General features: G+C 35.5%; 1 protein-coding gene across 1 annotated transcript in view; it reads left to right on the forward strand.

The window, feature by feature from the left end:
* The window catches only part of nAChRa5 (nicotinic acetylcholine receptor alpha 5 subunit), a 108,243-nt gene that overhangs the window by 569 nt on the left and 95,659 nt on the right, over positions 1–12,015 (forward strand). The window lies entirely within an intron of this gene.

A 12,015-nucleotide genomic window follows, 5' to 3' on the forward strand; every position in this document is an offset into this window, starting at 1 on the left:
ATTATAGGTAATTTACAGAAATACAAATAATAGTTGTGAATCGAGAAATCCGTGAAAATTATAATGAAATCAAGAGAATTGTAGTTATGAACATTTTTCCAACTTATTTTCTTACTAGCACTAAAATGACTCAAGGTTTCCTGCGATTCCTTCGATATTTTGCATATTTCCCTTTCTAATTGAAACACTGAACACTGCACTATGATGTGATGTATTGCTAGTGCAACTTCACAAATGTGGCACTGTGGTTGGTCTGCTACAGATATCAAGTATTCGTGGGTTAGTTTGGTGTGTCCTAATCTTTTCAGTGTTCCATAGTTCCATGGTCCGACTTTGGGTTTCCATTCTCTCAGTTTGGACGGGGTACTCTGCCATTCAATGCTCTACTTACTCAACAAAAAGCTTTTGAAGTATTGTTTCAGGTCGGCATGAGGGCTATACATTGTTGTTCCTTGGTTCGGATTATCAATCGCTTCACGAGCATAAAAGTCAGCACTCTCGTTTCCAACAATTCCCACATGCGAAGGAACCCAAAGTAAGATGATTTTCTTCTGGAGCGATTGGAGTTCAGAAAATTGTTGTTTGATAAGTATTCCAATGAGATGTTTGATATATGTCTGAAATGATTGAGATAGTGTCCGATGTACTTGACTCAGTGTAGAAGGATGGCGATGGCGAATAATTCTCCAGTTAGTATTTTTGCTGTTTCTGGAAGTTTGAAGGTCAATGCAACATAGTCAGTCACTACTGCAGCTCCTACACCAAAATGAGTTTTTGATGAGTCTGTGTATATTTCTTCAGGGTGGTCGAATTGGTCCAGGATTTGTCGAAAATTTTGTTTGATGATGTTCTTATCTGTATCGTGTTCATGAAACTGGGATGTTTATGGGGTGTTTATGATAGGAGTCTGTATGACCCATGGTGGTGCAGATTTGATGTTTGTGGGGTACGGGGTTGGAAATGACTCCATTTGTGAAGAACTTACTTGTCGTCGGATCCTCTCGTGAAATGGAAGATCATTTCTTGGCCGACAGTAACTTGTTGGAAATCGATTTGTTATTGTATTCCTGTAAGTGGGATTGTTTTTCATAGATGCAACTGCGGCAGCATTCGACAAACTCAACTGGGTTCTGCGAAAACTTAGGGAAGGTTCTCCTAATTCACAGTAGAGGCTTTTCACTGGAGTGGTCCTTTACGCTCCTGCGATTATGTGCAGAGCAGAATGATGTATTGAATCCAGTTGAGATAATGTTCTTCGTTTAGCAGTAGCATATGCAATACAACCATAATATAATTTAGAGCGTATTAAAGATCGGTACAGCAGTGGCAGTGTTGAACCTTCTGCACCCCATTGTTTATGAGCTAGGTGTTTGAGTAGGTTTATTCCTTTTTGGCATGATAGTACTAGATGTCTGACATGTAGCTTCCAATTTAATTGTTGGTCAAATATCATCCCTAAGAATCTGATGTGGGTTACGAATGTTAATTGTGTGTTATTCATTTCCATTGTTGGTGAGTTCTCGCATTTTTTCTTTGAGAATATAATGCAGTTCGTTTTTTCTGTGGAAAAATTGAATCCTGTGGTTTTGAACCATTTTTCTAGAGAACTTATGTTATTGTTTACGGGAAACGCTGGTAAGTTTTAGCTCGAAAATTATCTCGACCACCAATAATGCTAATGTAATGAAAATTATCAATCTGTACGCTTTAAAATCAATTCGAAAAACCTAACTCCGAATAGTTTACTTCATGAGGGAGAAAACACTTCAAACATTGTGCTTTTCAAACTAGCAAAACTTTACTTCTTTTATGTTTTAAATACCACGAGGAAGTTTATCACCAACATTTTGATTTCTAGATGCGTTTCGCTAACACAGTACTTTCTTTAGTAGAAATGATTATTACACAATGAGCTACATTGTACCGATTATTGAAAATCGGTACCTAGGTTAGGTAAGGTTAGGTCCAAAGTAAGTGGGTCTGTTTGAAGGTCATTGACAATGTTTCATGATGAATTTCACTAGTTCGGACTTCCATTGTCTACTTCCATTGTCTTGGTATTCAGCCAAGCCAGCGTAGAAATACGCAACATATGGAAACCCATCATCAAGCGAAAAATGGCCAACTCCCGCCAAAACGGTCATCTCCCACGGAATCAGTGAAGCGGAAAATGGAAAGCGGGGATAAGTGAAAGTACTCGAACGACCTATAAATAGTCATCTCTCAGAGGAATCAGTCCAGTCATCACCCGAAGACGATTGTAGATACTAACAATCGAAACGTCGTGAACTAACGTGACTTGGAATCTCTCCACTTTTTATTTTTATTTTCCTGTTTTTCTTTTCTTTATTTTTATTTATTCATATATATATTTTATATATTCACACTCGACCAAATAAACCCAGCTTCTTAAAGAAGCAGATTAGTTTGTATGGTGAGTGGTCTTTCAGGTCTCTGTCAAAGTCAAGTGAAACTATTCAGAAATTATTGAGACATCTCAAAAAGAACTTTGATATTACTGTTGGCGATGCAAAATGTTTTATTAGAATCGAAATTTGGCGAGATAGAAAGAATAAACGAAATGGAATAACCTAGGAATGTTTTTTGAAGAAAATATTGAAAAGATTCAATATGTCAGAGTGTTCTTCTACAAATATTCCATTTCAACTTGGATTGCAGCTCCAGAATGTTTCTAAAAATGAAGAGAAGATACCATATCGAGAAGCAGTAGGTAGTTTGTTATACCTATCAATGATTTCACGTCCAGATATTGCTTATTCTGTTAGCTACGTTAGTCAATTTTTAAATAATTATGGTTTTGAACATTGGTCTGCTGTGAAGAAAATACGAAGGTATTTACAAGGTACAAAAAGTTTTGGGATAGTTTATGGAGGAAGTCTAGAGTTCAGAGAGATTAATTTAGCTGGATTCACTGACGCAGATTACGCTAGCGATATCATCACAAGAAAATCAAAAAGTGGGTATATTTTCACGATTAATGGGGCCCTGTTACTTGGTCCTCGCAAATTCAGCAAGTTGTTGCACTATCCACAACCGAAGCAGAATTTATTGTTCTCTTTTTTGGATGCAGAGAAAGTGTTTGGCTGCGAGAGTTGTTGACAGAACTTGACGTTTTGAAAAATAATTTGAGTGTCATCAATGTTGATAATCAAAGTGCAATAAAACTTGCATACAATCCAGAATTTCACAAGAGAACAAAACATATAGATGTTAAATATCACTACATTCGTGAAATTGTTGAAAGTGGAAAGGTTTCTGTCAAATACGTGGATTCTGGCTTCAGTTGGCTGATATTATTACAAAACCTTTATCAAGAGACATGATTAAGTTTCTGCGTTCCGAACTGAATATTTTAGATCTTAATGAAATAGGGAGAGTGTTGAATTAGATTTCATTAAGTGATTATGTTTTGTCCTTGTTTATTTGTGTTCTATTGATTAAAAAAATGATGTATAGTTGCTATAAATAAAGTTAATGTTTTTGCTGTAGTTGAAATGCGCACACAACTTTATATTTCATATAAAAAGTACTTTGTGTTGAATTAGTTTCTACAACAGTTAGTAAAAATTATCCAATACGAACCACCAATTCTACAGTCCACGTGATTTACTTCGCAGCCGGTTTATTTCTATGTATTGGTTTTTTGGCCTTTGAGAGTGCCGCCAACTTTAAATGTACTCAATATCGTTTACTTTGACTATAACATACATCAGATATCTGATCTTAGTTTTTCATTGTGAGGTATTAATTTGTGCATATGAATCCATTACCACTGCTGTATCTTGAATCAATGTCAAATTGAAAGATATTCACTAATGTATCTCACAGATAATATTATTGGCCTGATGATATAATTGGAAAATTTGAAAGCTGAAAATTGATATTTGAAAAGCTTTTCTACTGTGAAACATTTATTGTGCATCTCAAGTGGCATTTTTTGTGCCTCAACATTCATAAAATTAAAACATATTCGCGAAGTGCAAACCACGTGTATGTAACTTCATTCACACGTGCATCCGTTGAACTTCTTGTATAGAAGGTATTCATCATTTGATTCACATGGAATATCTTCAATTTCCATCCTTACTTAGGGATATTGATTGGGCTACAGCTCTTAAATTAATTTATCGAATTGTAGGGCGACTATCAAGTAGGCAGTAAAAGTTGAGAACATAAGAGTCAGGAGAGATTGATTGACTGGCATTACTCTAGCATACTTTATAGCAGGTCGTTGTACTTTGCTACATGCTACAAAATATTGCAGTTCATCTCTCAGTTTTGACTTGGCCATTCCCCTTTGCAAAAAGCGACATGTTCTGGTGAATTTCTTCCCTACTTTCTCCAATGTGTCGCCTGCTATGAAGAGAATGAAAATTATGATCTGCAACAAAAAATTAAGTCATTGTTGCAGTTAGTGTTTGATATACTGAATATATGAGGAAAAATGATGAAATATATAGAATCACAACCTTGACAACAATGTTTCGTTTTAATTGAAAAATATTTCTGAGAATTCAGTGCTTACTATTATGGAATTGTACTATAGAGAGTTATACAGTTCAGGTCCAACGTAAAAAATTAATTCGCAATAAAACGAAATCAGGAGGCTTACGAATGACTAACAAATGAACTAATTTCCACAGTACTTACCAAATCATTTATAAGACTCAATACAGGTAGATAACGATGCAAATTTGAAATTGAGAGCTCTTCAGATCTACTTGTTTCAACAATAATGAAAAGAATGGTGAATATAATACTGTTACAAAAGGACATTAGGGTAAACATGATTGGTAAGTCAAATATTGAATTCAGATTTTGGGTAAGAACGAAGTATTCCCCATGAAGAAAACTGGCCTTCACAATAACATTGTCGACAACTATGTCAAAAGATGATCCTCTTCGCAATATTCCCTCAACTCCTCTCCTCAGAAATGAGTCCAACTCTCTGTATTTATGAATTAAAATATATATGATGACACTCAGTATTACTAACATGAAATTCGTTTGATTTCTGATTATATTTGCCAAAGTACAAGTTATAACTACATCATCAATATTATTCCTGTAATGTTCGAAAACGGTAAACGACAAAATCGCTTGTAGAATTGTCGCTGTAATCAGAAAAATAGTTAATATTATCATAGCCAATACGTGTACATTATTGGGCCTAATATATCCGCTTGTTTCTTTCTGGCATTCTATTCGGTGTAATTTTTCGAAGAGTGCTCTCCAAATATCTCTGTTGAAGATAGTTTTCTTCAGGTAGTATTGACTGATCACCAAGTCCAAGAGTAGACTGCTGGTGTGTAACGAAAGCATTACTGGAGTATACGCATTTTCAATATCCACTACTTTTGCGGAGGAAAAATTGTAATTATAAGATATTAGCACATTAATCAGATAAGTGGAGTAGATAAAAAAGTTGTAGATTGTCACTTTCTTAACATCCAGAATCGGAGATAATCCCAGAAAATTTGATAATCTATATTGGATTTTGAAAATCCTATACAATGTCACTTTCATTTTTAATGGCTGATCAGAACATATTAGTTTCAGTTTGTTGGAACATAAAGCATGACGTAGAACAGGAATCTTTATTTGCTAAGCTATCATCATGTCGTATACGGAGAAAGGTAATGATATTTATTCAACTATTTACTCAAAAGTTACAAGGAGATAGTGAAATATTTCAAATAGTCATTCGTGACCATAAACGTCAAGTAATCAATGTGAAATAAATGTAATATTCCATAATAAATTTAATATAATACTTTACATTAATATCAATACATAGTATTCAATAAAGTCGCTTCCCGCTGTCTGTCCCTATTTTTAGGAGAAATGAATTTTTGAGAAATAAAATTTCGGCTTTCTACTTCTCCATCTTCGCACAAATGTGGGAATTTTCTGAAGAAAGAAAGAAAGCATTCAATTTCAAAAAACTAATTCTATACAAAGATGTGTAAATCATGCAAAGAAGTAGTTTTCAGACACAAACTGCAAGAAATAAATACTTTAGGATGAATATTGAGGCATACGAAAAAATATTCGAAACAATAATAATAATAATAGGTCTTTATTCCCATAATGATACAATAAATAAACAGGAAAGGCTGAAGATCAGTTGGTTGCACCAAAAGATGCAACCTCTGTTTTTCATCTCAGGCCATCTTGCTTGTATACAGGGTGTTTCAAATTCGGCAAAATCGGCAAAAGGGCCGATTTAGAAGAAACATTTTCCGCACAAGGACTATTGATGAATGATACAATGTAAGACAATGGTTTTGAACCACCATCATTTTCTACAGCCTTTGACACAAGTGCAACCACTCCTTTATTTTTACCATACATATTTTTGCCTCCATCAGTTGTTATAGATTTCAAATTTCTCCATCGAAGGTTCTTTTTATTAATGGCATTTTCAACTCCCTTAAAAATATCTGCCCCAGTTGTCGTGCCGTGAATACTATCAATATCAAGAAGTTCTTCATACACTTCATAGCTTTTATCTACTCCGCGAATAAAAATCAACACCTGAGCAGTATCTGACACATCCGTTGACTCATCCAATGCTAGAGAAAACCACTCATGATGTCCATTTTTGTCAGACAGTTGAGATGATATATTTCCTGCGATGTCTTGCACCCTCCGAGCCACGGTGTTTGCTGACAAACTGACACTTTTATCGTTTCTCCATCGGTGAATGGTTTGCCACGTTTTCCGATTTCAAGAGTCTCACGAAAGCTGGCGCTAGTTGCAGACTCTTGTTCAGTATTCGCTTTGATAAACAAAGATTGCTGCGATTGAGTCCGCGTTTCAAAGCTTCAAATTTTTCCTTTCGCAAACTTCCTGTATACTTGGAGTAACTTTGAAGATGTTTCGATTCATGGTATCGTTTAATGTTATAGTCTTTGAGAACAGCTATGGTTTCATTACAAATTAAACATAGCGCCTTATTACTGGACTCAATCACAAAATACTGAGAGTACCATTTTTCTTGGAACGTTCTGCATTCACTGTCGATTTTTCGCTTCTTTTCCATACTAACAAATCACACATAAAAACAATAAGTCAAATCAAAACACTTTTATTGACGGGTGTTACTTTATTTCACAATAGACAGTATCGCTTCCTTCGCCTTTCCTACGCAGACTAACTCGCAGTTGCGCCGCTAGCCTTTTTATATGCAATTATTATTGCCATCTCGAGGTGATCGGAATACACTAGCTAGAACAGGAACTTTCTCGAACCAACGCGGTAATTCCAAATATTTAATTACGCCTAATGCCACCTAGCGGGTAGCTGAAAAAGATAGTACTTAGTACCACTACTCGCCACTAGATGTCGTTAAGCGTCAAAATACATAATAATAATTGAAATGCAAAAAAAGCGTAAGTTTGCTTAGGTCACGCACTTTGCGACTATCCTAATCTAGAAATATAGTTGAGGGCAGGAATTGTCCCTTGGAACAAACTGGAAAAATCATTATGGCCCGAAGGCTTCAAAGTTTGGAGACCCCTGCTATAAACCATGAAATTGTGTTACCGATTTCGAATTATTTGGTTTCAGTAATTCAGTTAGAAAGTTGATTTCATCATATCTAGAAAAGAGATTGCAAAAGATCAGACTTGACAACGTATCCTTTAGTTGGAGCCGGATAAATTCAGATACCGCAAAGCAGCAATTTGGGTCCATTAGTCTTTACACTGTCATTGAAAAACTAAATTATTGTAATTATCATCTTTGTGCTAACGTTTCTATACTTTATTTTTCCTTCAACCTAGTAGACATCGAATCAATACAAATAAGTCAAATGTCATGGTATTTGGAAATGAGTCTATTCACATCTACTAAATTGTTTACTCAGAAAATGAGACCTCAACTTGAATTTAGATAATGCCAAAAATTTAGGTTTGATTTCAGACGCTTGTTTCAGGTTCAGAGGGCATATCTCTCATAGTTTCCGAGGTCCCAATGGTGAGGATCGAATTTGAAACACCCTGCAGTTTTTTTTACAAGCATGCTTTGTTTATTATGAAATACTAGTAATGTTGTTGAAATCAATAATAAAGTGATTAAAAAATTACTAAAATCGCTTAGATTCTCAGCCAGAAATTTGTGAAAGAGTTAGAGATATGACACACCTTCCCTTCTTCCATACCAAATATTCTCATATAGGAAATTTGCATTTTTTTAAATCCGATTTACGTCACTGCCATCTGGAGAAGGGATATATTCAAGATCACAATGAGCAGAATGATACAAGCCAAATAAATCACAAAACAGTTTCTCAAAGATGCTTGAGTACTTTTCAATTATCAAGTGATATGCTCTTTGAACCTGAGATAGGTAGCTGAAATCCAACCTAAATTTTTGGCATTATCTGAGGTCTCATTCTCTCAATAAACGTAGTAGATGTGAATAGACTCATTTCCAAATACCATGACATTTGATTTATTTGTATTGATTCTATGTCTACTAGGTTGAAAGAAAAAAAAGTAAAGATGATAATTACAATAATTTATTTGGCTCTAACGATACGTTGTCTTTTGCAATCTCTTTTCCAGATATGATGAAATTAACTTTCTAGCTGAATTACTGAAACCAAATAATTTGAAATCGGTAACACAATTTCATGGTTAATAGTGTATATCGAAGGGTTTTCAATAGTTTGAGAGGACTGAGATAATCAATTTATTCGAATCTGTGGTTTCAATTATATGATCAACTATTTCTAGTAACGCTGTGGCTGATAATATACTACATGAACTGAAAAGTCTCGGGCCCAACACATAGATGGCGCCGTATTATTGCATTCTACGTCCCCCACCTTCTCACAGTTTCATCAACCTGGGAAAAAGAAAATAAAACACTCAGCACTTGTTTCTGGTTTGTTTCATAGTATTGCAATGAGTTTTCATCTGTGGTATCACCCAATATTGAGCAGTTCATGGTTTATTCTTTCATGAATCGATCTGTTGAAATTAGCAGAAGAAATTATTGATGCATAACTTAAAAAATAGAAAAGATCACCCCGTAAAACGAAGACGAGAATTGAGTTAAGGATTCAGTAGGAATAGTTCATCTTCTGATGATGCCAACTTGGTAGGTGGAACGCATGTTGAGGAGAGTATTGCAGTTATGGCTGACGTGGTTTTCATGTGGCCGGCCGGCGCTTGGCTCTGCATCTGACCGCTTTGAGGAACCTCGTTAATCCTTGATATTCGGGGATTGAGATATCATCAATTTCACATGTTGGATATGTTGGACAGATAATTCAATTGTAGATTGTTATTTTTCTTGGTTTTGGATTTGAAACTTGCATCACTGGGTTTGAATCGTTTGAAAATTAGAGTTTCTCGTTTGCAGGAATGTAATCATGAAAAAAAGAATTCATGAAGTGGAAAACAGTGCATTGTTTGCCAAGCTATCATTATACCACGTATACATCTATCAGGAGGAAGGCGGGTGCTTTAAATAATAGTTTCCCTAAATGCTAAATAATGGGACATTTGTATAGTAATTTATGAATCATTAACTTGTTTACGAAATGAAATGTTTATAAAATCATTTTTTTCGGTTTTTCAGAACAGGGTGAGTGCCACATGCTTTGTTCGAGTGGGTGGTTTGGCGATAATATTCCAATGAGAATGTTGAAAGTTTGTATCCCGTTTATAGATTAATAAATTACACATATTATCAATTGTTGGCACAAGAATAATGATCCAGCCATTTATTCTGATATCAGAAAAATCAACAATCCAGTATATTGCTTCGCTAATGGCAGGACACTTGTCTCGTTATTCCATTTGGATTCCAGGACATCGGCTGTGGATGCACATCTTCATCGGCAGCAGAAGGTTGCTTATCTCAATGAGGATCTAGAAGTGATTTCGAATTGGGGTGGAACCAGGTTCATTTCAATGCCACAAAAACTCAACCATCGATTTCCTCCAAAAAGATTAATGTCTCCCAACCGGATATTATAATGGCAGGACAGACAAATCCGTTTCCTGCTTCCATAAGTTCATTGGAGGTTGAAATGGACACCAATATGTCTTGGCACAATCATGTAACTGAAATTGCAAAGGCTGCTTCTCAAAAGCTCAAAACACTGTTCCGAAACAGAAAACTGTACACACCTCAGCAACGCTTGATTCTTTATGAATCTCAGATCAGACCTTCTTTGGAGTATAGTTGTCATGTATGGAGCTCCGCCCCCAAACATATCCTGAAGCTGTCGGATTCCCTCCAGAAAAGAGTCATCCGTCTGGTTGGAGACGCGAACATAAGTTGCAACCTTGATAGCATGGAACATCGAAGAAAGGTTGGAGATTTGTCTCTCTTCTACAGGTACTTCCACGGAAATTGTTCAAGTGACTTGGCACATTTCATTCCACAAAGAGCGGTACATATCTGAAGTACGTGAAGGACTGTGGCTGCTCATCGTTTTGAGGTTTAACTCAGTACACCTCGAACTTCACTGTTCAAGAAGTCTTTCTCATAGTAGCGCTGTTCAGTTATAGTAGAGTTGTTGAAAAAAATGCTTCAGGCAACAATCAATATAAATTCCTCAATATTCATTTCTGGGATTCTACTTAATCCCATGCAATTATATTTTAGAGAATGTTTCTCTCTACATTCTGGAGTGTAGAAATTCTGGTTGACATTTTCACCAATATTCGCGATATTGAGTACAATTATATCTCAAGTTATGCTTCAAAATTGATAAGCCAACTTATCATGGTTTCCTGAATGGAAAACAATTGAAAATTATATATTATGCTCTTGTAGCTTCAAACCTGACATGTGGTCTCATCATTTGGGGGTCAGAAAATTTAACGTTCATGAATAAGCGAAAGAAAATACAGAAGAGAATACTGAAAACCATGTATAAGAAACTATGTATAAGAATGTATCCCTACGAAGAAATATTTTGTGAATCAGCTACACCAGGTATGAATCAGTTATATGCAAAGATATTAACTACTAGTTTAAATCTATAAAAATAAAAGTGAACTTGTGCAAATCATCCATATCAGGGGTCTCCAAACTTTGAAGCCTTCGGGCCATAATGATTTTTTCAGTTTGTTCCAAGGGCCAATTTCTGCCCTTAACTATATTTCTAGACTAGAATAGTCGCAAAGTGCGTGACCTAAGCAAACTTACGCTTACTTTAAATTATTTGTTAGTTATTAATATGCTTAAACTTAGATACTTAAGTTAAGTTTTCTTTGTCATCATTTCTGTCGTTAAGTTTTACCTTGCAAGTGAATTAAACCGAGTAATTATCATTCTGTGTTTTCTTTTTCAACTTATCACAGCAATAGTAACAACAATTAGGTAATCATTGGCTGTCGCGGGCCAGATTGATGACAGTAAATCAGTGGCTGTCGCGGCCGGATTGATGACACTGGCGAGCCGGATTTGGCCCGCGGGCCGTAGTTTGGAGACCCCTGATTTATATGATACAGGTACATATCTTGGACCAACGAACTTTCCATCAATATCGAAACTATCATTCAATCAATATCTTCAAAAACGTATAACAAATTGGCTTTTTTTAATTTCCAACGGCTACTTTGACCAACGAACTTGCCATCAATATCGAAACTATCATTCAATCAATCTCTTCAAAAACGTATAACAAATTGGCTACTTGTCGCATATTTGAATTATATCTTCTTAAACTGAAGTAAACCCCAATAATAGCATTCAACTGTCTGGCACTTATACTTAATACATAATTGATATCTTTGAACTACGTTTGTGTATTTTTCTTGAATTTTTTATAATTCGATAAATCACTTCGACTTTTTCAATACGTATTCTATGTTTAAAAAAAACAGTTTTTCCGTTAATCAGCTGACACACCCCTACGAACGACAACCCTCAGAAGTCGAAACTTGTGCGAGGTAAGGATTAACGAGATCCTACATTTTAACGTGTGATTCCTAACACGGGTTGGACGATAGGACGAGTATTATCATC

Source organism: Leptinotarsa decemlineata, unplaced genomic scaffold (assembly GCF_025532065.1).
Source record: "Leptinotarsa decemlineata unplaced genomic scaffold, Ldec_3_MD MMD2_tig00026314_RagTag_RagTag, whole genome shotgun sequence".
Lineage (NCBI taxonomy): Eukaryota > Metazoa > Arthropoda > Insecta > Coleoptera > Chrysomelidae > Leptinotarsa > Leptinotarsa decemlineata.